General features: G+C 38.4%; 1 long non-coding RNA gene across 1 annotated transcript in view; it reads right to left on the minus strand.

Annotated features, from left to right (window-relative positions):
• Positions 1 to 26689, minus strand: part of LOC122793726 — a 324377-nt gene that overhangs the window by 153324 nt on the left and 144364 nt on the right. Inside the window, exon 2 of the long non-coding RNA XR_006363519.1 lies at positions 850 to 999. This is a non-coding gene — a long non-coding RNA (uncharacterized LOC122793726). The remainder of the gene's footprint in view (positions 1 to 849; positions 1000 to 26689) is intronic.

Below are 26689 nucleotides of genomic sequence, written 5' to 3' on the forward strand. Positions count from 1 at the left end.
TGTAGTTAGTGGTGGGGTGTGAGAAAAGGAGGAAGGATGGGAGTTTAGGAAGTAAGTGCAGTGTGAGGACAGTAATAAGCTACAAAAAGACTGGGATGCAAAATGGCTGTAAAAGTTGGAAAAAAGTACACTGATTAAAACTAGCCAGGTGAGCAGGAGAAACAGAGCCATCTTTGGCACAGGTGCTCTATAAACAATCTTTGCTACTCCAAATAGCATTATGGCGTAGTACAAAATGATTTAGGGATAGATAGATAGATAGATAGATAGATAGATAGATAGATAGATAGATAGATAGATAGATAGATAGATAAGAAAAAAACTGTTCTAGGTATAAATAGATGAGAATAAAGTCAGCTGAAGTTAATAAAAATAAAAAATATGTTCCTGCTGTAATGTCTTGTAAATGTATTCCTCACTGTATTTTAACATTACTTTACATTTCAATGACTTGCTGAAGTGTTTGTTTTTTTCTAATCCTATTTGATCTTTAAAACATGTGCTCTTGACTTTACACTATACTTTCGGTCAATGCGCAGTAGCTTATTGTGCTTGGTCTACACAACTTATTTGGTTAATAAAAAAATAAGTAAGTAAATAAATAAATGTCCCTAGTGCTCAGGTAAAATTTCCCAAAGGTTACTGTAAACATTACCTCATTTCTCTCCTAAGAAGAGGCCATCAGCCTAGTGGTGTTGAGCTGGTTAACAATGGATTATTGAATGAATTAATGCACATAAAATAATGGGACAGTTCAAATAATTAAATGTGTTTTAAAGTGTATGTTTAAATGCCACTTTATTTTCTCTTACATATTACCAGTGCTGAAATAGGGTTTTCTGATTTTACCTTGTGTCGCTTCCGGAGTGTAAAGTTCTTCCACAGCAGAAGCCCAAGTTGAGAAAGAAAGGCCATGCTGGACTAATGCCAAGACTGTCCTCCCAGTATGTTCAGGCAGCTTTCCTTTCACTTTGTAAAACTGTGTGATCTTAGCGGATCCTGAAAGGAGCAATATGAAGACCAGTTTAACTTTCATTAAAGGTAAAACAACAAATTAAGAAGAATAGTCTGTTAATGTTTTGAAGAGGATGCTTTTATACACAAGAATGATAATAAGTAGATGTATGCAGGCAAATGTGGACAGGGAATATTAAGCACTGTATGCAATATAAGATGTTCACAGTTATGCTTTTCCTACTAAAATGGTTCAACTTTATGGTTATTATTCTGTTTAACAAATTTCAACAAAACAAAAAACTCACATGTAACTGTTAAAGAGGTGCATATCTTTTTGAATGCATGCTACTGTATTGAAAAAAATAGTTTTCCTTTTAAATATATATATATATAAATATATATATATATATATATATATATATATATATATATATATATATATATATATATATAGGTCTACTTCAAAACATCTAAAATCCATAACATCTAATTTCATAACATTGAGACCAGAATATCTAAAACCCATAATATCGAATTTCGTAACATCTAACACTACAAATCACAAGAAAATAACATTTCCTCCACATATAATGACACCAAACTACCAAACACACTTTTTACTATGTTTCTGCAGGGGGGGGGGGGGCAAGCCCATCTGCACCCCCCCCACACCCCCCATAAATTAAATATACTAACTCCAAGATCGCTCTACAGTGGTAAAAAGTTAATTTCCTAACCCCAATGTATCAAGTCCCCCTGCAGAAACATAGTAAAAAATGTGTTTGGTAGTTTGGTGTCGTTATACTTGGAGGGTATCTTATTTTCATGTGACTTGTAGTGTTAGGTGTTATGAAATTCGATGTTATGGGTTTTAGATGTATTGAAGGGGACCTATATCCCACAAAAATCCATGTCTTATCTTATCTACCAAGACAAAGTCAGTATTTGAGGAAGGTGTGATACTTAGTGTATATTTGAAGCAAGGCATGAAGTCTACTGATATGACTTAATTTTCATTTGTAAAGTACTACCTTGGAAAAACAGGCCCAGCATTGCTTTAGCAAGGTTATAATAGCAGCACACAGAAGGGTAAATTATTACTGTGTAATATATATGACTCAAACAACAATTTCACATCATCTTTGAAACATCCTTGGCAGGAGTTCACCTAGCATCTCAGCATCCTTCTGTGTGACCCTGTATATTACTACCGCATCTCAGCATCCTTCTGTGTGACCCTGTATATTACTACCGCATCTCAGCATCCTTCTGTGTGACCCTGTATATTACTACCGCATCTCAGCATCCTTCTGTGTGACCCTGTATATTACTACCGCATCTCAGCATCCTTCTGTGTGACCCTGTATATTACTACCGCATCTCAGCATCCTTTTGTGTGACCCTGTATATTACTACCGCATCTTAGCATCCTTCTGTGTGACCCTGTATATTACTACCGCATCTCAGCATCCTTCTGTGTGACCCTGTATATTACTACCGCATCTCAGCATCCTTCTGTGTGACCCTGTATATTACTACTGCATCTTAGCATCCTTCTGTGTGACCCTGTATATTACTACCGCATCTTAGCATCCTTCTGTGTGACCCTGTATATTACTACCGCATCTCGGCATCCTTCTGTGTGACCCTGTATATTACTACCGCATTTCAGCATCCTTCTGTGTGACCCTGTATATTACTACCGCATCTTAGCATCCTTCTGTGTGACCCTGTATATTACTACTGCATCTTAGCATCCTTCTGTGTGACCCTGTATATTACTACCGCATCTTAGCATCCTTCTGTGTGACCCTGTATATTACTACCGCATCTCAGCATCCTTCTGTGTGACCCTGTATATTACTACCGCATCTCAGCATCCTTCTGTGTGACCCTGTATATTACTACCGCATCTTAGCATCCTTCTGTGTGACCCTGTATATTACTACCGCATCTTAGCATCCTTCTGTGTGACCCTGTATATTACTACCGCATCTCAGCATCCTTCTGTGTGACCCTGTATATTACTACCGCATCTCAGCATCCTTCTGTGTGACCCTGTATATTACTACCGCATCTTAGCATCCTTTTGTGTGACCCTGTATATTACTACCGCATCTTAGCATCCTTTTGTGTGACCCTGTATATTACTACCGCATCTCAGCATCCTTCTGTGTGACCCTGTATATTACTACAGCATCTTAGCATCCTTCTGTGTGTCCCTGTATATTACTACCGCATCTTAGCATCCTTCTGTGTGACCCTGTATATTACTACCGCTTCTCAGCATCCTTCTGTGTGACCCTGTATATTACTGCCGCATCTCAGCATCCTTCTGTGTGACCCTGTATATTACTACCGCATCTTAGCATCCTTCTGTGTGACCCTGTATATTACTACCGCATCTCAGCATCCTTCTGTGTGACCCTGTATATTACTACCGCATCTTAGCATCCTTCTGTGTGACCCTGTATATTACTACCGCATCTCAGCATCCTTCTGTGTGACCCTGTATATTACTACCGCATCTTAGCATCCTTCTGTGTGACCCTGTATATTACTACCGCATCTTAGCATCCTTCTGTGTGACCCTGTATATTACTACCGCATCTTAGCATCCTTCTGTGTGACCCTGTATATTACTACCGCATCTTTGCGTCCTTCTGTGTGACCCTGTATATTACTACCTGGAGAGCTGCCCTGTATTAAGTAACTCAAGTTGCCATCACCCTGTGTCACTTTATGCATCAAGAACCTGGACAGTTGCTGAACACTGTGATGCCTGGAGAATTTGGAGTCTGTCTTCAATGTGATCTACACATCTTCCCTTGGGGATACATCTGGCAACTGATTCACTTGCTAATCCTACCTTTGGACAGTATGACACAATCATCATTTTAAAACAACCCTAATCAGGTCAGAGACGAAACTTGTCTGTACTGATAATGTCTCTTGCTAAAAAGATGTCAACCTGGTGAGTACACACACTCTCGATAGGTACCCAGTGATAGTCATCCAAGGATTCCAGGAAGAAAACTCAATTGTAGGGAATGTATTTCCATTGAAACCAAATATATCTTAGCATTCACTATTGGAGTGATGGATAGATCATTGCTAACTATCACTTGTGTAAGCAAACTGTAAGAAAATAAAAAAAAACCTCAATTATCAGATTAAGACAGATAGACACTCACAAAAAACTAACAAGACAATGATAATGAAGTAGTCTGTAGTCACAGGAAGAACAACATCCCAAAATTGCAATAATACAGCCTTTCACATCTATAACACATTTTCTTTTTTTTAATGAACACTTCATACTTAGTCAATAACCTAGAAAATTACATGATGTTAAGAATCTGAGGTACCCACTTATATTTAACATTTCAAACATTGTTTCTTTAAAGTTTCAGTGACACAAAATCATTTGCATCTATATTACATAATCAAACTTTTAAAAGTTCGAACCTCATATGGTCAACATCATATGATCAAACTTTTAAAAGTTCGAAAAAGTAATAAAAAATATAAACCAAAGGAAAAAACCTACCTGAATGGTTCAAGCAGGGGGTCAAGCCCTCCTGTACCCCCCATACCCCCCGCTCTTTAAATATACCAACTCTGAGATCCCACTACATCACAGAAAGGGAAATCTTCGCATTCCGCACTGTATGGAGATCTCCGTTGAAACATTTGAACTTTTAAAAGTTCGATCATATGGTGTCAACCATATGACGTTCGAACTTTTAAAAGTTCCACAACATGCTATAGACCCAATCATTTAAGACTGGGAACACAATTGTACTTGGCAATGCTATCCTGTGGCATTCCACACATTCATTAAAAGTTCCCTTTCTTTGAAGTCATATGTATCAGTTCAAGCACAAGAAAAGTAAATCTGTGAAATGTTATTTACCCATGATGCACCTAAGTAATGCATTGTGAACACAGTGTTTTTTAATATGAGAGACATGCACTGCTTTTCCAACATGGAAGCAGGAATACTGACTGCAACTAGCAAACCAAACTACATTGGCACCCCCATAATCATAATCATAATTATAATCATAATCATATAATTATCTGGTTATAATTAGTACAATGAGAAGTCCCTCAACTGCCACAATGTTACAGTTTATAACCAGCTTGAGTCTTATAACAAAGATGTCATTTTAAGTTCATACTTTTAAATATAGAAGGAGGCAGAAGTGAAACCAAGATTACTTTATTCTACAATAATCATTGTGGAATGAAATAATTTTTGGTTTCACTTCTGCCTCCTTTTGGATTTTTGGTTAGATTACTTTATTTTTTTTGTTACTTTTAAATATACATTTTGACTGTGTGTTCATTGTATTAATAATTACATCAGAGGTTGTCAAAATACCCGAATTCTTCTGTGAATATCACATAGTACATTAGTATTTTGGAATGATTAGGAGAGCATGTATACAGTTGTCATTAGACTTTGGTGGCTGCTGCCGTCTGCTAGAATGTCTAGTTATAATCTAATTTATCTTTCTTGTGAGGCAGTTTTTTTTTTAGTTTTAACAGTCTCATCATATATAGATATAGTTCAGCAAATTCATGTTGATTAGTAGTTAATCCTAAGATCCTGCACATTTGGCTATGAGCCACATTCCTAAATACATAGCCAGGGTGTGTACAAGTGTGCTCCTAGTAAGAGTTTTCTTTAGTAATTTCTTAAAAATGCACATATCAATCTCAGCATTAGGGAGATTTGACAACTTTATATTGAAGAAATTGATGTCATTGTAGGAGTATTACATTTTAAAATTCAAGAAGGTTGTAGATGTAGTTCGTTCATTCTGAAACTGTTCTAAGGAAGTCACCTCACCAAGTCAAGATAACATCATTCATGAAGTGCACATTAAAAACCCAAGTATTCCATGAACTCTTAATTTGGTAGACTCTGCTAACAATCCCATTCTGACAATATTATAGTGGTGTATGTTTTAGCATATATTATCCCCTTTGTAACCTCTGTATATTGCAAATACAGTAAATCTTGAAAAATAAATATGTTATCATCCACGCACACATATATACAGCAATGCACACTCACACATGCAAATGAGCAGTGAAATCTGATTTATTGGTCTTAAGTACAACTGGGCACCTCTTTGTCTGGCAAACTGCTAGCTGAAACCCAGCACAGCTTCAGGCCTTGGTGCAACACTGTCATGTTAATTTGCACAGTCACCAGCAACATGTTTCAGATAGTAGATAAAGGATACCTTACAGGAGCCTTAATCATCAGTCTTAAACATGCTTTTGAAAGAGTTCATCACATCTTTTCTGTGGAAGATCCACATTAAGTTCAGCTTAGCTTCACAATAAAGTGGCTGTCTTTACACTTCACACATAGGACAGTCACACACATCCATTGCAAATTATCCTCATAGAACAATACATCCCAAGCAGGAATCTCACATTGATCAATGTTGGGAGAATGATATTTTTTGTCTTTGTGGATTACCAAGCGACTGATTATTTTTCAACAAAATGCACTCTTTACACAAATAATACCATAATCCTTAATTCAGACTTCTCGTTTAACAGGCTCCATAATTGTCTGTAGAGTGTCTATGATCTGTTGTGAAATTTGCTGTTTGACAAAAAATTAATTATTAACTGAAGTCCTCTGTGATGCTTTCTAGCACCCACAATCAGTGGAGCTCTGACTCAATGCTTAGCATCAGAGATCTACATGTCTGTTTTATCCTCTCTGCAAACTCAGACAGTTACATTGTCTTATTTTTGATAAATATCTTATCACCTCTCCCCACAGTGATTACACAGTTGGACAAAACCTATGGAAGTTAAAGTTCAACTGCAAATATAACAGATGATCCCTAAGAAACAGTGTGCTAATATCATAACCAGAATATGTCTTTCTAAGAAAAGCACCCATCACTCCTATAAAACAAGGAATTTGCTGCCATAACAAAAAAAAAAACATACCATTTCATCATAGGATCATAGGAGGTTACTGGTTAACAACCCTAGGGCCCTTATAAGCCTATCCAAGTTCAACCTGTGTTCCCCAGGGTGTCTGGTTCAAGTAGATACTAAAATCAGCATCTATTGCCCATGTCCAAGAGGGACACAGATGGAACTGCTGGGAAGAATTTCCAGTTACCCATCCAATCATCCAAATTACACTTAGATAGGGCCAATGATGGGAAAACACACACAGACACACACACACACACACACACACACACACACGCACACACGCACACACGCACACACACACACGCACACGCACACACGCACACACGCACACACACACACACACACACACACACACACACACACACACACACACACACACACACACACACACACACACACTTTGATAGCAGAGAGACTTGAAGCCCTGTCTAATTACCTAAAGAACACAATACTTAATGCAAGTACCACACACAAGTCCTAAAAGGCTTTCTGTAATGTCAAGCAAGAGCACAAATGGGTCTATTTTAGATGAATGAAATGCCACGTACCCAAAACCCATTTCATTGAGATGAAAAGACTGACAGCAGCACAACACTGATGTCCCCGAACATTGACTATTCACTCCAGGTAAGTAACTGCTTGGCCATCCTGTTGAACTTTGCTCCTTACCCACACGGTAGTGTGATCTCGGAGTTGGTATGTTTAGTTAGGGGGTATGGGGGGGGGGTCAAAGCCCCCCACATGGGTGGGTTTGGTTTTCTTCTGTTTATGGGTTTGTTTCAGATGGCCGAGCGGTTACTTACCTGGTGTGAATAGTCGGTGTTCCGGGATGTCGTTGTTATGGTGCTGTCGGTCTTCTCATCTCGGTGAAACTGGTTTTTGGTGAACGGCATTTTGTTCATCTAAAGTAGACCAGCACAAACACACACACACACACACACACACACACACACACACACACACACACACTCACACGACTGCAGTGAGAACAGAATCCATACCTATCTTAGTACACACACAATAGAACTCAGTAGTTTATGCAAGCATCATGGTACAAGTCAAACCTGTTAAGTAGTATAAAACACCACAGATTAACCCTTCAGATGACTGTTTGGCATCCAGTGACTGTTGACCTTAACTCATTAACTCTTAAACTGTTACACTATAGTCATTATCCTTTTCTGCTCATAAGGATCCAGTCAAGAGCTGTGGCACACTCTTTAAGGTTCACAAACAGGCAGGCACCATCTCTAGCCAGACCTCCCTTTAACCAGGTAGTAGAAAAGAGGTTCTTCTCTATAAATGGCACCTGACACTTGGAATTACCCTCTCAAATACCCAAAGACAACATAGACTGTCCACCATTAGAGAGCAGATTACATATTAGCTGAAGGATATAAATGTATCTGCAAACAAGACAATGGCTAGGTTTTAAGCAAGTGATATGTTGCATCCCACAAATAGCTCCAAAGTAGCCACATACCCTACATTAACAGATTTTCAGTACAAGTAATAAATCATTTGTTTTACTTTCTCTATAAACTGAAACAGCTGTATTTTTTCAACATAGCATAAACAAAATATTACCAGTCAATAGACCATAATCTGTATGTGTATTATGTGGCAGTTAACATGACCATTTTCACTGAATAAATTCTGACTTTAGGAATATACAATAAGTCAGATGGAGTTACAGAAATAAAAATCAAAACCAAGTATATACATTCAGCCTCATAAATTGTATAATTAATCTATGCACAAAGCTTATCAAAGCTTAACACATCTAAGTTTGTGTCTGTAATAATCCTACCACAGGCAAAACTTCTGGAAACTTCTACCATATGTTCACAAGGACCTATTCAAGGAATTGTATAGTATCATGTATCATTGCCCCTATTATTTCACTACATAGGAATATCACTTCACTCCAAACTAACTGCACCGTTGAACATTCCCAAAATTTATCAGAGTCATGGGAGATGATGAAAGATACATTGTGCAGTTTGTAGCAATGATATATCCTTTCCCTCTGTTTTAACAGGGTCTAATACCTTCCATAAAGAAAATTTAAATAGTGTCCATGGAACCACATTGTTGTATATAAATAAAAAAAAAAATCAACAACTTTATTTGCCAGTCCACTAGCTTAGTCAGCTCACCTGTTAAATGAGGTATGCTTGGCAGAGGTATGATTAAAGCTGTTTTCCATACAGAAGGCATACAGGGGTTATGGATATGGGGTGGCTCTGTTCTACAGAAGTAGTAGATGAAGTGGGGCAGTAGTTATGCGACCGTTAATTTGTCTATTAACACAGTTCTTTCCTGCTCATTTCAGTTTTTTCTCCCCAATAAATTAACCATACTTAGTAGTATCATCATCTCTAGGAAATGGACCATGTATCTAGTCCCTTCAGCTTTTAGGCTTGTAACTCTCTTCCTAGTAGGATCTCTTCTAATGAAAAGGAGTTGTAACTGTCATTATAATCTCTGGATTTTCCTGTTGTATTTACTGTGACCGTGTGTCACTTAGACACTTGTCACTGTTTTTAAATTCACAAAACCACTTCTCACCAAGATATTCTTGATACGATGGGTTTTCTCCATTAGGTTAAATAATTCCTCTTCTATCTGAATTTTATAGCCATCAGGTCACTTATCCTATACTCCTATGGTCATACTTTCTTTCTCTCTTACATTTTTATCCTTCTGCATCCTCATCTCTTTATTCACCATCCTCATTGCTCTTAGTTGGGTGACTGTTTTTGTTTACAGTTTCAATCACTGCATGGCATCTGTTAGGAATTTCTTGCCTGTTATTTTCAGCAATTTTTCCCACACTGATCAGTTATTACATGACTGCTTTATCTTTCATCCTTTATCGCTACCTTGCAGAATTTCTGTCTTTTATACATGTCTTATTTTTAACAGTATCTTTAAAGTAGACTAATTCATTTTCCACAGGTAACTCAGTGCTGGTTTAGCTTAACATCACCTGAATCTTTTAATTCTTGATTCTCTAATTCTTCATTTTCATTTTAGCAGAAAGTGGGCATCCCTTCTCTCTATCCACTGACCTTAGTCACCTGACGGCATAGAATCAGGCTTTATCCCCTATCAGTTTGAAACAAATTAAACATCTGATGTTGTCAGTTTTCATTCATTCCTCAACTAATGCGATCCTATCCAATCCTTGGATCTGACTCACCCATTATATCAGCTCATGGAATCCAACAAACTCTCAAGCTCCTTCACTACCCATAATGCATCACCCCTACCATCTCTCAGATCTTGTTTGCCACTTTAGTGTCTAGACATTGTCACCTTCATCTCTGGACTTTACAGTGGGACATAAGTCCTTTTTTGAAATTTTCTCTCAAAACCTCCTTATATACCACTGTTTCTTTAATCTTTAATTTTAGGATGTTTCTCTATTCTTTCCTTACACTTGGCATACAACATGGGCGACCATTGCTCTACACCTGAAATCAATTCATCCCTGGTAAGATCTGACCACAAGCTTATCCCCATGGACAGCCACATCTCACCCACACCTCCACTAAAGGAAACCACCATAAAAACTTCTCCAAAGCCAACTTTGGGCTTCTAAAAATAGAGGTGGCAAACTTCATAATGCCCACGCAAATGGAAAATAGGTGCATGACTGCTGAATCATACAGCAATGCACTGTATGAGCACATACACAATTGCATGGAATGGGCCATACCAAACAGAACCAAGATGCTCTTCTCCAAAAAAAGGAAGTCAATCTGGTGGTCTCCTTCCATTAACAAATTCTACAATAGAAGGAAAAAACTGTTGCAAAAAAGAGTGAAATCCCAAGACTGGAAAAACTCCCTTGTTAGCCTCAGCAAAAAACTGAATCCCTCATCAAATCATCTAGAGCTAGCTATGAAAACGAAATTGCTGTGGATTCTAATGACAACCACAAGACTTTTTATAGTTATATCAAGAATCTACATGGCAAGACTCAGATCTGCTCTGAGTTACAGCAAAATGCAATACATATACAGAACCAACTGCTATTGCCAACATATTGGCTGACAGGTTCAGTGTAAATGTTATCCCCCTTTTCACCCCCTAAAAGGCCCATCACAATACCTGAGGAATGCCAAGTCCCTATCATCATGGCTACACAGGTAAAAAATGCACTATCCAAAGCCAAGAGTACAGCTTCCATGGGACCTGACAATATCCCAGGCTGTGTTCTACATGAACTACAAAATGAACTGGTGCCACACCTGAGTACTATGTTCAGTCACAGCCTCCTTTTGTGGGTTTGTTCCTACTGAATGGTGCACTGCTACAGTCATCCTACTCCGCAAAGGGAGAGCTACATGGCAAGACTCAGATCTGCTCTGGGTTACAGCAAAATGCAATACATATACAGAACCAACTGCTATTGCCAACATATTGGCCAACAGGTTCAGTGTAAACGTTATCCCCCTTTTCACCCCCTAAGTGGCCCATCACAATACCTGAGGAATACCAAGTCCCTATCATCATGGCTACACAGGTAAAAAATGCACTATCCAAAGCCAGGAGTACAGCCTCCATGGGACCTGACAATATCCCAGGCTATGTTCTACATGAACTACAAAATGAACAAGTGCCACACCTGAGTACCATGTTCAGTCGCAGCCTCCTTTCGTGGGTTTGTTCCTACTGAATGGCGCACTGCTACAGTCATCCCACTCCGCAAAGGGGGGGTGACTACAGAGCCCGGGATCCATTAGCCTGACGAGTCTGATATGTAAGGCTGTGGAGCACATCATCATGGACCTTATTAACAGGGACATAGGGAATTTCCAAACTCTGTACTCCACGTAGTTTGGGTTTGCGAAGGTTACATCATGCCTGCTCAACCTGATAGACTTTTTTCGAGTCTGTCACCAGAGCTGTGGATGAGGGCAAGTTAGTTCACACAGCCTATCCAGATCTTGCCAAGGCCTTTGACACCATCCCTCACTCAGGAATCATAGATAGACTTTCAAAACTAGGCACAAACCCTTATGTCATAAGATGGGTTGCCAACTGGCTCACAGATAGAACCTACACTGTAAAAGTAGCGGACTCTAAATCTGACTACCGACCAGTTACAAGTGGTGTTCCACAGGGATTGGTCTTGGGTCCCCTCCTGGTTGGCATCTACTTCTCAGAAGTCCAAGCCAACACACAGGGACTCTGACCAAGTTCGCAGATGACTGCAAACTGGGAGCCATTACTGATTCTCCAACTGATGTAGACATCCTACAACAAGACCTCACTGAGGCCAGTGACTGGTGCAAGAACCATGGCCTTAAGTTCAATGCCAAAAAGTGCATTGTCATTCCCTTTGACAAAAATTTGGCGCCCATGAACTATCATATAGGTGATAGTCTACTAAACACCGAAGGTGTGATAAGAGAATTGGGGACACAGGGTGATAGCAACCTCTCCTTTGACAACCACATTGCCACTGTGGTCAGAAAGTCCTTCTATGTAGCACATCTTATTACAAAAGGTTTTTCATCCAGGAAGAAAGAGGTCATAATCCCTCTTTACTCATCCCTCATTAGACCTGTTATAGAATATAATGTCCAATTTGGTATGTACCTCACTAGACACCTACAACAGCTGGAAAGGCCACAGAAATACGTAACTAAGAGGACCTTAGGCCTTAGACATATGCCCTATATGAACAGACTCAAAAAACTCCAGCTAGACTCTGTTTCATATTTCCTACTTAGAGGTGATCTCTGCTTGACCTACAGAGCCATGTCTGACCCAGAGCTATTAGATATGCTACACCTTAAAAAATCCCAGTCCCTGCACGCCACATGCTCCAGGGACCTTAACCTCATTACCACAATAAACAGAGCATGCTGGAGGAACAGGTTCCTAACCCAGGGACTTCCCATACTCTGGAACAAAGTTCCCATTCAAATCAAGCAGAGCACTTCACTGGCCGTCTTCAAGAGAAACCCTGATGAGTGGATGGGCAATAGGAAGTTCACCCCAGGGATCACTTCATTGACCTTGCTTGACAGGGGCACTGGAAACTAATGTCAGGTGGCAGTTCACCCTGTGATCACCTTAGTGGCCTTGATTGACAGGGGCACTGGGAACGAACTTTGTGCAGCATGATGCCAGGGAATCTTCTTGGGCTAGGCTTATATAGACTCCTGGGCCATTAGCCTAGTATACACCTATGAACCTATGAACTTCTGAGTGTAAACTTTCCTACCATCATTGGTAGGCCTAACTTTCCTTCCCTTCCCCTTTTTACACTTAGGGTATTCTTCTTTAGTTACCATAGTTAGTTATTTTCCTCTGTCTACAATATTATAGTAGTTCTTAAATACAATTGGTGGCATTTTACCTTTCCTCTTCTTTCTGGTAAACAACAAAAAAAGTTAGTTTAGTTCTTCTCTTGTTACAATATTTTTTTCTGTAAATATGCTTGAAAAAGGTCCAACAGGAATTAAAAAAATGTGACAAGTGGGGGTAAAAGTTGCCTTATTGCAATGCCCACAATCTTTGCATGTATTGCTTAGGTCCAGACCATTTACAACAGGACTCAATACCTGTTCATCCCCCAAGCACTAGTGGACAGGAAGAATAAGCTGATTTTAAAAGGTTTGCTCCCAGCTTCATTTTCCAAAGCCATTACTGGGGTTCAATCCCTCAAACACAAATCTAAAGATCCTACCAAGAGGTCCAAGTCTTCTGAGTCTCCAGTATTTTCTCCATCAGAGCCTAGGAAGAAGAAACAGAAGTTGGATCCAACATTGCTTATGGTCTAACCCTCATTGGAGCCAGTTAAGCCTGTTTCGGATCCTACACCCTCGGATCTGAAACTTTATCAAGGACAACTTAATCTCCAAGTCTGGATCCAGTCCCATGCAGAATGCCCTCTCCCTTTTTTTCAGAGGCACTCCAAATGGCCATCCATAGTATCTTCACATTCCTCCAGGAGTCTTCATGAAGGAGATGTGTTGAGAATGATGAGGACATTTTTCATGGAGCAAATTCAGAGAGGAGTTCTCATTGTTCCTACTCCTTTGGGTCAGGAAGCCCAACCAACTTCTATGCCACCCATTACAGCTCCTTCTCTAATCTGACCTATAGCTCTAGAGTCCTAAAATCTAAATGTTCCGGGTCCATCTGGTTCGGATCCGAGGACAGCACTGTCTTCGGATATGAATACTGCTCTGAGTGCACTGGCTCAAACATCCTCAGAGTCAGATGACTCTCTGAGCTGAAGCATCATTGTTGGATCCAGGAGGCTGGAGTTGACTCCAAGGTTTTTAGAGCCATATCTTCCTCTCAGAACTTTGGTACTGGACAACTCGTCTCTGACTTCCACCTCAGGTGGATTTTTCTGGGGATGGAGGGAGGTGACAAGCCAAAAATTTCATTCTCAGCTCCACTGTATCCTTCTCTCCAGAACAATTTGCCTTTAAGGTTGTGAATACAGTGTTCTCTGCTATGGCAGGTCAGATGGGTTTTCCCCCCTTGGATCCACCCTCTGCTTCTCAGATTACTTTGCACCATGATCCTCTACATTCTACCTCATAGGAACAGCCAGCTCAAAGTTTCCAGACTACCCAGCAGGGTATTTTAATCTCTTCTGATACTTCAATAGACCACCCAATTGAGGGAGTTCTAGGAAGAGAAAGTGCAAGAGGAGGCACTTGGACTCTCCTTAAGAATCAGTCACTGTGGATACTGATTTAAATGAAGGGGAATGGTCCCCCAAATCACCCCCCAATGGCATCTCATTTAGAGATATTCTTGAGATCCTTAAGCAGAAGGGTGAGTAGTCTTCCCGATTTCCTTCTCCAGAGAAATCAGTATATCTGGAAGCCTTTGAGACTGGCCTGTCTACTTCCTGGGTTACTCCACCCGTTGATGAACTCATTGATTTGATCACTTGGTGGGCATGGAAGGAATCTGATATGACTGAACCAATCTCCAAGACAGCAGACTGGATGGCAACAGCTACAAAAAAGGAACTCACAAAAACAGAGTTGCACTGTCCATCCTAATATAGAGTCTAGGACGATGGCCAGATATGGGAAGTGAGTGTATGCTTCAGTGACCTTTGCACTCAGATCGCTGAACTATTTGGCACATTTTATGAGGTTTCAAAGAGACTTGATTAATGATCTATTGAAATCTTTCTGGAACAAAAACCTTTGAAACTTAATCTTCAGTAGTCTCTCAGTTGGCTACCCTACAAGTTATATCTAATTCGTCCATGAGGTTTATTTTGCATGCTGCAGAAGGTGCCTCAAGCACTATGGGTTTGGGTATTTCCATCAGGAGGCAAGCCTGGATATGCCTCTGTGATTTTGCAGAGCCCTTCTAGTCAACATTCATCAATGCTCCCTTTGATGGCAATTCATTGTTTGCCTCCACACTAAATTACATACTCTCCAGGTGTGAAAAAGATGGAAAAACACTCTCTGCAGTGGCCATGCATTTTTCAAACCTTCAAAGGACCTTTCCCAGGAATCAACAGGGAGGTTAAAAAATGTGGTTCAGAAAATCTCAAGGTCCTTTCCAGGACACATGTGGATTTAGTTGCCCCAGAGGTAGAGGGAGAGTAATAATGGAAGATGACGTGCTCATGGCAGACGAGTTAGCAAAACTGGGGGTCTAGGGATTCCTTTTCTGAACGACTCTTTCAGTGCTCCTGAATGGAGGCCTAATAGCCAACCTCTGGAGCAGTAAGGGAGTTGCTTATCTCTATACCTGAGAGCCTGGCTAGATATAACAAAAGACAGTTGGGTGCAGAGAATTATTTCCAGAAGTTATATAATTCCATTTTTCCTAACTCCTCCATTCTCAAGAAAATTTCCTGATGTTCCACCCAATCAGAAGAAAGCAGCAGCACTAGAAATACAAAATCTGTTATGAAAAAGACTCATCTGAGAGGTCTCTCCAGACCACATGCAATCCTGAACTTACTCAAGACTCTTTTTAGTGCCAAAGAAAGCAGGGGACTGGAGACCAATTTTGGATCTCAGTGTAGTGAGCAATTTGGTTTGACACTCAAAGTTCCAAATGTTCACAGTTCAATCTATTCTGCCCTTTCTGGCAAGGGCAACAGGATAGACCTTCAGGATGCGTACTATCACATAACAATGAACAGATGATAAAGGAGATACTTACACTTCAAGCTGGAAGCCAGTCACTATCAGTTCAGAGCACTGCTCTTTGGCCTCACCACAGCTCCTGGGGTGTTCCCGAAGTGCTTGGCAGTGGTAGCAGCTCACTTGAGACTGCAAGGATTCCGGGTGTTTCCATATTTAGACAACTGGCTCATTACTGCCCTGACCAGGTACTGACTGATAGAAGCTTGAGATCAGGTGTTACAGATCTGTTCAGATCTTGGAATAACCATAAATTACCACAAGTCTCATTTACAACCAACCCAGACATTAGAATTCATAAGAGCAGTGTTCAACACAGAATGTATAGTGCTTCTCTTCCACTGTCAAGAGTACAAACAATAAGGATGCAGATCAGGAAAATAATTTGCAGTACCAGAATTTCAGCCTGATTGATTCTGCAAGCGAGAGGTTCAATGTCAGCGGCAATAATTTATGACTGTTTAGCAAGATTCCACATGACAGTTCTACAATGGATGCTAGCAGCACAATGGTCAATGCTTTCTCAACCATGACAGCGAAGATAAGAACACCCAAGTATGTAAACAGTACCTTTCCTGGTGGATGCAGTCAGAACAGCTGTTACAAGGTCGTCCTTTCATCATCCCTCAGCCCAAGACCTTAGTTACCTCAGACGCTTCCCAGATTGGCTGGGGAGGGGCACTTCCTGAGGAAAACAGTCCAAGTCACTTGGTCCCCCAAAGAGACCAACTTGCATATCAATGTTCTGGAGATAATACCTGTGCTTTTGGAATTGCAGGCATTCCGGGACTCTCTCCCTCTTGGGACAATTGCAATCCAGATAGACAAAATGTCAATAGTTTGATACATCAGCAAACAAGGGGGAACCAGATCTTAACTCTTGTGTCAAGAAACCCACAGAGTGTGGCAATGGCCGATATCTTCCAACCACTTCTAATAACAATAAATTTTCTTTGAAAGTGTAACATGACAGCAGGCAAACTGAGCAGGTCCATCCTACTACCTCACAATTGTTGTATCAACAACATAGTAATGGAAATGATTTTCAGTTAGTGGGGCCAGCCTTGCTGCAATCTATTTGCAACTCCCCTAAACAACAAGTGCAGCAGCTTCTTTGCTCTGATCCCCCAAACAGGGGAATCACCGAGGGATGCTCTACCCCATGATTAGCCCCCCCGGTCTTCTGTATGCTTATCATCTGACTCCATTAATTCTCAAATTCCTTCAGAAAGCAGCCCAGTTGAAGAACAAAGTCATCCTCATTGCACCTTATTGGCCTCAGCAGATTTTGTTACCCTTCCTTTGGCATTGTCTATTATATCTACCTTTGATTCTGGATCTAATTCCAGACCTTCTGTCTCACCCGACAAGCATGGTTCACCAGGACATCTCAAATCTCAAACTAACATCATGGTTTCTCCAGTTCATCTAATAGTCAGGCAATCAATGCTTTCCTCCACTGTCTGCTCCATACTTTTATCTTCCTATAAACTTTCCACTACAAAACTCTGAGGAGTAAAATAAAAAAGTACCTTTACTGGACAGAGCAGAATCAGATAGACCACTTCTCAGCTCAAATTCTAGAATTTTTAGTGAGTTTACTTAATGAGGGTGCTTATTAATCAGCTGTTCAAGTTGAACTTGCAGCAATCTCTTACTTTCATGCAGGGTTTCAAAATTCTTCACTAGCTTCCTCTAAACTTTGCAAACCCTTTTTGAAAGGCACTCTTCTGCTAAGATCCCTTTATAAAGACCCCTTACCATCATAGGTTTTAAATTTTGAACTGCAAGCCTTAATTCATTCTTCCTTTGAACTTGCAGCTAAATGTGATCTTGAAGGTCTGACCTAGAAAGCTATCTTTTTAGTTGCAATTACATCTGCTAGAAGAAGTTTAGATCTTCAAGCATTATTTTCTAAGACCCTGTATTTGATTTTTCATAAGGACAGGGTCACATTACCTATTAATGTTTCCTTCCTTCCTAAGGTGGTGTCAGAATCCAACATTAACTAATCCATTAATCTGCCAGTATTCTTCCTAAAGTTTACAAATAAAGGAGAATATTTGCTGCAATTACTAGATGTTCATAGATAACTATGGTTCTACCTACACAGAACAAACAAAATTAGAAACACAGATCAGATTTGTTTGCTTTGCATGATAAATTGGGTTAATCAGTTGCAAAGGTAACTCTAGTTAGATGACTGACACATTGTATTTCCTTTATCTATAACAAATTGAGTCTTCCCTTACCAAAATCATTAAAGGCTCATTTAACCAGAATCATGGCAATGCCTGCTGTATTCATTCCAGTCTAGAGCTTCTATGGATGATATATGCGCTGCTGCAACTTGGTCAAATCCTCATGTCTTTATCACTCATTACAAACTAGATCTGGTTTCAAGGGGAAGAACAGCCTTTGGCTCAACTATATTCAGGAACATTTTTCATTAGAGTCCACCAAGGAATTTAGGTAGCTGGGGACTCTGTTCCATTAGTTGAGGAATGAATGAAAATTGCCAGCATCAGAAAAAGAATTTATTTACTTACTGTAATGTTCCATCTGTGTTGTCCATGTTCATTCTTCTTCAGCGCTCCACCAACCATCCCCCACCATTTTTCATGACTGACTTCTGGAGGAATGAGACACATCAAGGACTCCTATGTCCTTTGTGCTGAACTCCAGCTATAGCATTTTTTTTATAGTCTTCCTGTCAAGCTGCAAACAAGATCTGAGAGATGTTAGAGGTGGTGCAGTATGAGTAGGGAAGGAAGTTGAAAGATTGTTGGAGGCCACAAGCTAGTATAACAATAGAGTCAGATCCGAGGATCAGATCCTATTCCATTAATTGAGGAAGAATGAAAATGGACAACACAGATGGAACGTTATGGTAAGTACATAACTTCTTTTTCTAAAGGTCTCACCCACCAGATGTCCCTGCATTTTGTCCATGAACTAACTAAAAGCTTTGATGTATCTTTCATTGACTACTGCTTGCAGACTCAAAATGTTGGATTTATGCAATTTCTGCCCACTTGTATAGCACTGGTTTAATATAAGGCTGGTGTTGGTTTTAGTCTTGCTGGGGTGAATCAAGCTGATTCAACTACTCCAGCTCTAGCATTCCTCAGAACTGGCTCAGCCTGAAGTAATCTTTTCAAACTCTGCTAATTTTGCCAAAGCTGTCCAACAGAGATTGCCCGAAACAGCAGTATAGAGTAATTAACTTTCTCTACTTCTTTGGAACAACCCATTTCAATGATTGTTTTCAGAAGTATCTTAAAATGGTTACAACCCCCCCCCCCAGCCTCACTATGCAGAGATTTGTTTCAGTCTTCACCCTATCCCCATATCCACCCACTTACCCATATTGTCAAAAAATGTTTTTGATAAACAGAGTAGCTCAACAGAAATCACTGATTCTGTTATGTTAATCAAACTGACACTAACCCTCCTAATTAGGGAGTATTTAATCATTGGCAAAAGTTCATACCTTACAACAGCTATTATTTGTATACCAACTCGCTGCTCTATCCCCTATATTAAAAGCATTCTGATGGAAAGCTTTCCCAACTAAAACACTATCATCCTAAGTGACCATAACGACAGTGCAATAGCCTCTGAATCCTAACAAATCAGTAGAATGTTGGATTACCTAAGTGGCCATTGTTCTATTCATTGATCTTGTTTCTTCAAAACAGTAAAGTCACCGCCCATGCCATCATTGGTCATCCCTTCATTGAGCACAAAATGGCCATTTTAGGTCTTCAGCTTAATGCTATAGACTGTGTCCCATTATATCTTATTCAGAATCCTATAACTGCACTCTCCTTTTTCATTGACACCTTATCCACTATTCAAAATCTATTATTCCCAAAACATAAAGCTGGCTAAGATGCCACAATTTTCCAGACTTTTCAGTGACAACTAGCACTTGAGAAACATCTCTCCTAACAGCAGTGCTTTTAATAATCAACTACATCAAGCATACCCAACACTAGGAAATTGACCTATGATGGGTGCTGGCCCCATTAAATTCCTTTATGTATACTTTAGACAAAATGTCTGCCACATCTTGCCTAAAAAGTTTAGAAATAATGTAAACAGCTCATAAGTCTCTTCTTTAGCCTTTCACACTCATCTTCACCTCTTCTTAATAACACTGTAACTAACACTGCATAGAATTCAAAATCATTTCCATAATCAGTGAAATCAATATTTAACTTCCACTGCTCACCTACACTATCTGACAGTCAGTTATCTCCCTGACCCTACCCTTTAGCTTAATATGTTGCCACCTTCTAGAGCATTGAGTTTTCCTGTGATGAAATTAATTGCTAAACCCATCTGTCCTGTTTTCAGTATCCTACTTCATATTTTACCACTTAGAAGGGGAGATAAAATTGTAAACTTTCTGACCTTTGTTTTCAAGTCTTTCTTTGAGTACAGGAATAGTTCCACCAGCCCTAAAGCACATCATTTTCTATTTGATACTACAGTATTTCCACTCCCAGTTTGATAAGACATTTGCCTGGTAGTCCATATAGTTGCAGAAAATAATGACCTGTGTCTGAGGATAGCTGGAAATGATACCACTGTGTGGATAACAGTCATCCCTATTTTATGTTGGCAGTGATCTGTAGACTTGCTATATATAGAGCAGTTCAGGTTTTAGAAGAGTAACGTTTCAGCTGTAATAGTACATCATGGCAATGTGGACATTTTTATGCTTCTATAGACATGTTTTTGTTTGTTAAAAGATACGTTTCTCAAAGTAATTGATAAGTTATATTTGAATATTGGTGGCCTATGCAATTTCATTTTTCTTATGTTGAAGTATTTTGTATAGTTGTAAGAAAATAGTACTGGCTGAACTTTATTCATTGTGTTTATGGTATATTACTGGTGAATTTCCGTTGTTATATGATCTTATCTGTATTCCCAGTTTCATTTGGATATGCATTGCATAGTGGTACAATTAGCTTAGGTAAATTGTTTTAAATCAAATATCATCTTAGCTAAGCTCCAATACCTTTAATGACATCCTTACAGAAATGGCACCAAAGTGCTTATTTTAGGTAGGTCGCTGCAGATTTCTTTGCTTGCTTGACATTCTTGTACAGTCTCAAACTACATGTCTCTAGTCTTAGCCCATGTACCATTATTGATCTTGATTTTCAACATTGCCATGTAACCCCTGGGCATGATATTTAATCAGACATTTGGACCTAGCTCATTCCTGAAAAGGAACAGTGTACCCAGTGGGTTTACCTTCATAGCAATATTGTTTACAGAATCTTATACTGTTTTGTATGTTGGTGCAGTTGGTTGTTGTATTGTTTTGTGTTGTTCTCTCATTCTGGATAAATCATTTGGTGCATTGACTGGCATGTGTTCACCCAAGATTGAACACTAAAGATAATGGGTGGTGACAAGCATAAGGCATATGCTTCAAAACTAGATTGCATTGTGTGTTCCAAGATTACTCCAATCTTATTTTACCTGAATTGTTGTTATATACCTGCAGTTTTCAACTGTTAGTTAAACTGCATATTTTTGTTACTTTAGAGTGTCCAGTATGAAATCATTGGGTAAAAATCTATGAAACTGTCACTGACTAGCTGCAGATGGAACATTTGGTAGAGTTTTTGTCATTGGCTAAAATGCTAGCATTGTTTTGATGGTAGTTCATTGCAAATGGATGCAATATGCAATGTGTGCTAATATCCATGATTTTAGGAGACTGATGTAACCTATGACAGAAAGCAATGATTAACATCTGCTTTCAAACTGAGAATGATATATTGTTTTGCAAATAAAGACCAGATCTCTAAAAGAATGAAAGCTGATGTTATGAACAGATTTCTTGAATTAGATGTCATAATATCATGCAGAATTGTGTCATGGGACGGCACACTGATACAGGATGGAAGAGACCCTCATGAGGCTGACTGTGTGTAGAGGTACAGTGGTTTGTAGGACTGTTAAGCTGCAAGTAAAACTGAGATTTCTGCTGTTATGATGAATCTTGCTGCTATACAAGCACTGTACCCAATCAAGGATTTTACAGGATGGCAGTAACTTTTAATTTAACGAATTCCCATGTCTTTGAAAAAGCATGTCCTCAAATTTATGAATTTCTCAAACCTGCTGCACCCTCAAAGTGATATTTTTAATCAGGATGTACAAGAGGCAAAAACACCATATGTGAGGTGTAAGGAACCTTGCCCCCATTTCATACAGGACAGCTTTTAAAATATTTTTTGACAAAATGTATATAGTAGTCAGAAATTTTGTTTAATCAAATAATGGTACACCGGTTCCTCAGTCTTCACCGTCATAAGATACACGTTAACAAAGACAGTACCTGAATACCATTGTAGCCAATCACATTTTACCCATAGTAATTACCATATTAAGAAACTGTTCAAAGTGCCAGATATTTTAAAAGCAGGTCACAGTTTATAGCTTGGAAAACTAGGGTTCAAAATTTGAATATGAGCCACATTATTTTTGCCTTAGCATTTTTGAGAGGTTCAAAATAAAATTCTGAATATCTTATATGTTCATAGGTTCATAAGTATTTACTAAGCTAATGACCACAAGGGCCTTTTTAAGCCTAGCTATGCATCCCAAATCTCTGACAAGTTCTGGTGCCTTTGATGAGTGTAAGCAGAGGCCTGGGAGATAAAGCATTTAAAGCAGGGACCTGGGAAATGAACCATTTAATGTGCAGCCACCTGTAATACAATGCTTGTGGTATATTTAGCAACCTGCCTAAGATGCTCATCTTTCTATGTAGGTAAAAGTACTAGAAAGTTAAAAGAGTGAATAACAGAGCATAAATCGGACATAGACACGCAGATCCAATTAAATGCACTAAGCAAACATGTTTTGGATAAGGGTCCTGAGCATTGCTTTAAATTTAGAGTAATTGAATCTATAGGCAGCCTAGAGGTGGGGATGTTAACAATATATTGGAAAATAAATAATATAGTTGGATAGTAAGGTTGCAGGCAGACTCAAACCCTGGGCTGAACAACACTTGGTATTAAACCTACTTTATAAAAAAGACAAAGTAGTACCTAATGTGTGTTCTCTTTTTTAACTATATAAATATATATGAAAAGGTTATTTATGGATACTAGAGATATATATATTTAGAATTTTTGCAATTTTGTTTTTATATTTATGAATGTTATAGTTTCTAAATGTTTTAAAGAGTTGACATATCTCTTTTAGAAAAAGGTTTTTCCAGTTTTTTGAAAGTTTTCTATTGAATGGATGTGACTATTGGCTGACTGTGATCACATGTGTTTAGGATTGCTCTATTTAAAATGGGTAATAGTATAAAGATGTATTAGCACTGAAGAAGGATTTTTATCTGAAAGCTTTGCATTAAATTCTATTTTGGCATTCTTGGAGTTGGATTTGTGATTTTGTGACTTTGTGTCTTATAACTTCTCGTTTCCCATTGCATCAGCTTTTGTATATTGTTTGGCCTTGGTTGTGCTGTGGGCGCTTGATTATCCTGATACTAAACTATTCATAGTCAGCATTATGGAAGGAACAAGTAAAGAATTTGTTCAACCTTTGATGGGTTGTTTTGTACAATGTCTTCTAACTAGAGAAGGTAATCCCATTATTATCTGCAATGTCTATTACCTCGACATCTGTGGGAGCCGCTGCCCAACATTCAGATGATTTTTGACAATGTTTTAACTAACTTAGAGAAGAAAGTACATGCTGACAAGAAGTTCCAGTGGCAGCAGCTAAGCTTCAAAGCTTATCTGGAGCTTGGAATTGCACCTCAGGGTTTATGTGGTTTAAAGATGCAATCCTATGCAAACACATACCCTGAGTTGTTAAAAAGATGGCAGCAACTGAACTTAAAATTAAATGCAGGCTATATGTTATTAATGAATGAGTTATTTACTTGTATTGAGTCTAAATTAATGGAAAAATCATTAGAATGGAGACTGAACTCACTAATTTGTCATCCTTTACGAATTCATTAAGTTTTTATCATCAAATGTTGAATAGACTGCAAGTCCTGGATAACAAGTTGGAAGCCAGTAAAAAGCATAATTTACTAAGAGATAGGGATGATTACAAACTAGGTCACATATTTTCTTGGCCCAAAACTGAAAATATAAATAAATTACAACAGACATCTAAGGACAAACTGTATTGGCTAGATTCCACCACCATAGAAAATACAGCTGCAACCAATAAAATGCTTAGCTGCGTTGAGAACAACAAAGGGACCACCTCCATTGTGACATCATGGCAGACAGAGAGTAATGCTTCCTTGCTCCCATTGGAAGTTTTACAAGAGCCTGTAACTGTTAAGGAGCTACTAACATTCAGCATTCTGATAATGGCGTGTTGAATAATGCAGAAGCATTAACTTTTATGCCGCCAACTTCTTCAAATTGCAATCAACAAAAATATACATCTGCCACTGTTAATAACTCTAAATTGTTTTTTTTTCCAAAACAGCAGCACCTTTTCATCTCTATCTACTCTGGTATAAATATGTCAACAGAGCCACTCGAGAGGCTAATCTTTACAACAGCAGACCATCAATGATGTCAATGGAACCAAGAGAAAGAACAGCAGCCCATTTTTTCAAAGCAAATATGCACGGTGCTAAAGAACAAGATAGAAGGTATTGTAAACCTCTCAAACTATGAACTGTCAGCTGTACAAATAGCACTGATAAAAAGAGGGCTTAAATTATACCTAGCTCCTCAGATGATATAATTTGTGCAATAACAGACTTAAAGATGTTCACAAGGAATCTTAACCTTAAGCTTATTTTTAAGGATATGCAGATTGTTAGTAAAGATATATGTAGAAAGACAAGTTTGTTTGTACCTGTTAGCTATCCAGTCATATCAGTGTTTCACGATGTATGTGAAAGAGAGTTAAGGAAGTTATATGCTAATAAAATTATGAAAAAATACTGTAACTTAACACTTGATGAAACTGAAGGACTTAAGGAACTGGAAAGAAATAATAACATAATTATAAAACAAGCTGATAAAGGGGGAGCAACAGTAATGAATAGAGCTGATGATATGTCTACAATGCATGATTTATTACAGGATGCTGAAACTTTCAAGAAAATTTATTTTTTAGGTGTTAAAAAATGTATTAGGGGATTACAACATGTTAATTTATGATATGCGACTGAATAATAGTTTAACTGTAGAATTATTCAACTTTTTCACTGTTCCATGTCTGAAGATTCCTTTAATCTATGGAATTCCTAAAATACATAAATCTTTAGTCCATCCACCAATGAGACCTATTGTTTCAGGGAGAGGGTGGATTACAGAGCCTATTTCTTTATATCTTCAAAATTGTTTAATCAAATTCCTGCCACAATGTTAGAGTTATATAAGTGATACGAATGACTTCCTGCAAAAATTGAGAGAATGATTTGTGATTAACAGTTGCGAGAATGTTTTGTTTGTAATGTTGGACATAAACTCATTGTTTACTGTAATACCCAATGAATATGGCATTAAAGACATTCATAGTTTTCTTAACATTAAAGCATGTATGCCAGCAATGGAAACTGAAAATATTTGTTATCTATTGGATATAGTATTAACAAAAAAATGTATTTTTGTTGGATGGAGATCCATATTTGTAATAAGCAGGTGTGGCCATAGGCACTCCCATGGCCAACACATATGCTTATATGGTTATGCATTAGTGGGAGAAATAATTTGTTTTTAGTAGAAAAAGTGTTTTGAATGAGAGGATTTTGTTCTATTGATGCTTTGTAGATGATTGGTTTTTTAATATGGAATGGAACAGAAGAAATGTTAAATGATTATGTGAAGTGTTTAGAAAGTACTACAAGTTTCTTGAGATTTAAACTGACATCTTCTGCAAGTAGAATACTATTTTTAGATGTAGCACTTAAAAAGAATGGAAACTTGATGAAAACTAGTGTGTATAGAAAAGATGTGGATGCAAACCGTTATGTTCAAAAAGGCAGTATGCATCCACCTCATGTATTTAAAGGCATAGTTAAGGCCCAGTTTACTAAAGTAGGCTGAATACTAACAATACTAAATGTAAGTAGGAATTAAATGAGATGGTTGTAGAATTTTATGAGCGGTATTATGATAAACATAAGGTGAAAAAGATATTTGATAAAGTTTTTGTTAATAGAATTAATTTAACAAAACCCATATTTAATATTGAACAACCTTGTAATGTAATAGGAAATGAACAAACTAGTAAAATTAGATATATGACTACTTATAATGTTAGAAATAAGGATGTGAAAAAGATAATCGAACAAAACTGGAGCATTTTAATGGCTATGACACAGTTACGACAAATTCTTGATGAGAGACCATGTTTTATTTATAGAAATTATAACAACTTAAAAATGAGGTTATGTTAGAAGGATTTTGAGTCTCATAAAGATGATTTGTTTATATATAAACCAGGCACCCATCCATGCTTAAATTGTAGTTGCTGTGTAGATATTCTTTCAGATAATAATACATTTGTTCATCCAGTTACAAAGAGGAGCTGTGTTTTACATTGTGCAGCCACCTGTAATACAA

The sequence above is a fragment of the Protopterus annectens genome, chromosome 2.part0 (genome assembly GCF_019279795.1).
Source record: "Protopterus annectens isolate FY-2018-M chromosome 2.part0, PAN1.0, whole genome shotgun sequence".
Classification (NCBI taxonomy): domain Eukaryota; kingdom Metazoa; phylum Chordata; order Ceratodontiformes; family Protopteridae; genus Protopterus; species Protopterus annectens.